The sequence below is a fragment of the Rhododendron vialii genome, chromosome 2a (genome assembly GCF_030253575.1).
Source record: "Rhododendron vialii isolate Sample 1 chromosome 2a, ASM3025357v1".
In the NCBI taxonomy this organism is placed as follows: Eukaryota; Viridiplantae; Streptophyta; class Magnoliopsida; order Ericales; family Ericaceae; genus Rhododendron; species Rhododendron vialii.
The window spans coordinates 7,008,690-7,011,544 of NC_080558.1; positions in this window are offsets into that span (position 1 = coordinate 7,008,690).

Consider the following 2,855-nt stretch of genomic DNA (forward strand, 5'->3'; position numbering starts at 1 on the left):
TCTTTGCTCACACATACTAAGTTTGGGTGCCATGATTTATTTCTATGTTTTGATAGCGTCTAGAACTATTATTGCATATGTTATATTCTTGGTATTGGTGTTGCAATGAGTTGCATTGCAGGTTTTTGGGTTCCAAGTAAAGGAATCCGCGGTGTTTTGTGGGTGATCACTGCTGAAAACCCTCACGAGACTTCACTTGTCCTACCGGGGCCACCCGGGGGTTTCAAAGATCTATCCTTTAGTTAGTTGCTTTATTTTATTTATTTTTTGATTTCTTCACTTGTCCTACTGGGCAGCAATCACCACGCCTCGCGAATCACGGCCAAACCGACACAGGAGCTTTGGGTTTTATTCTTTTACTATTTATTAGAAAGCTTTCAGTTTGTTGTTCAATGGAGTTTTGTTCTTACATGATTATTTGTTCTCACTCCATGAACGGCTAATCTACTCGGCTAGGGTAATGAGGAGGTCTCTCCAAGTAGCATAGTTGTCTGATTCTAGGGTTTTATGTTCAACTTGATTGTGTGACTTGATCGATTCATAACTTTTTATGAAGTTTGATATTTTTCTGACATTCGAATGTGTTTGTATCCATGGTTTCAAGCACTGTCATACAATGATTTTTAATATTTCAGGATAGGTTTTGAGATAGACTATACGACGTGAGACGGATCGTGCCGTTGGTTAAATCCAATGAGACGATCTGTGCCATGTTGAGATAGCCTATATGGAGTGCGAATCTTGATTATCTTTTTGGGAATTATCGATAGGAATCGCTACCCTACGGTAATCTGGTTGGATGTTGAATATGAACACTAGGTTTCGAAACAATTGCGTTACAGAGGGAGACTGAATCGGAAACCCTAGTCCCATCTCTCATCAGTTTACAACTCCTTTAATCTGCTTTCTAGTTTAGTTTTAGTTTAATCAATCCAAATCAAAATCCAACTTCTCTTTACTTTCTGAATTAAATTAGAAATTAATTGAAACTACTGCAACTCAGCTTTTTACTCCCTGCGGACGATCCTGGACTTAACAACTGTTCTTCGGAATACTAGTTAATTCCTTGGTTTTATAAATTATATTTTTGGTGCGAAAACGACAGACCAACATGATCCAAAAGTAATATGTGATTCTTGGTTTGGGCCGCCGGTTGGTTGGTGTACTTATTCTTGTAAACTGGGTCAGTAACATGAGAGTTCACTTTGATGAAACATAATTCCATGATGTGCTTTCACTGTTATTGGCTTTTGTTGCAATTTCAACGGTAAATTCTTTGAAATCTCCAAGCAAACAGGACCTGGTATATGTGAATGTATACGTCTAGGAGTATAATGCATTTAGATGTGCATTTCTGAATCCCACCAGTGGATGGAGGTGGCATTTGAGTGAAAAGATGTAGACGATTGGATTTATATAGGGAAAGGAGCTGCCAATCTCGTTCTTGCTCACTCCGAATCCTCTCCAGTATTTGTGTGTTCATTTATGCTTCACCCTTTTGATCATTTCATTGTGCCTCTTCTTTTAATTTTTGATTATACAATAATTCAGCTAAGAATTTTTCCAAACACCAAAAGCAAAGCAAACAATTAAGTTCTTTCTTCCAAGAATTGGGATTTTCCTTTTGAAGAGTTGTTTGGATTTGCAAATGCATCCTTGTACTTTGTAAAATGAACTTAAATTCTAGAATGAAATGGAGATTAAAACAAGTTAGTTGACACTTAACAGTGGGTAAATAGAGGAGGCCATAGTAACATGCTTCGCTAAGAAGACGGTGCAATGTACCTACATTCATTACTTATGACATTTCCTTCGATTTTGAGTAAACAATTTGATTTTGTCGGATTATTTTTACGCCCTCATGGAACTAAATCTTGATGGACTATCTTTAAATGAATATGTGTTGCATAATTGCAAAGCTGCATGTAAACTTATTGTTTTTTTTTCTTTCTTTCTTTTTTTTTTTTTTTGGGGGGGGGGGGGGGGGGGGGGGTAATGTAGGCTTATTGTTGGTTAATAATTCATATCTATCCTTGGGATTTGGACATGCCTATGCTTGGCAGTGGTACTTCTGAGCGGCCGATCCGACCGTTCATCTCGGCGATCGACTGCTCGAATATTCATCAAGCAATGAAAGGTTTAGATTTATATGCGATCAGATTCAGTCCGAATGATCTATACCGAAATGAACGATTGGATGCCGCTTGGCACCCATTTGGCACCGAGGTGCTTGGCGGCAACCTTTGGCCCCGTTTGTGATCCATTGACTCCATTCAAGCAAGAAATTGGAAGGGCCCAAAGATTGAGGTGTATGCTTAGACAGTCACTTGGACACATCTCTATATTAAAATATTAAATGATAATATACATTTTTATTTTCCTGCCGAACGGAATTTTCTTTTTGTCTCAATTCATTTATTATTTTTGCATTTGTTAGTTCGCGTCAAATTTTTGTCAACTATTGATTCGTCACGACGAGATGAGTCGGAGAAATAGAAAATTATGACCCAAGTATTTTGGGAAAAATCCAAAAAAAAGGCCAGACAATATTCAGACTTTTCGGACTTTTTCTTGGCTTTTTAAAAATAATATTTGAGTTTGGGTCATAATTTTATGGTTCTTCAATTTCTCTAGTCGAAACGATCCAATAATCCATAAAAAAAACTTTGACGTAAAACTAACTAACGCAAAAGAAAATTGAATAAAAGAAAAAAAATTAGAAAAAAATTATTAATCTTGTAAAAGTATAAAATCCCCAAAAGAGAGCCAGGAAAATATTTTGGGTCAACTGAAAGATTCTTTAAAAGTTTTTTTTTTCTGTAGAGATTTTTTAAATGGGTTTCAGCTTAAAATGA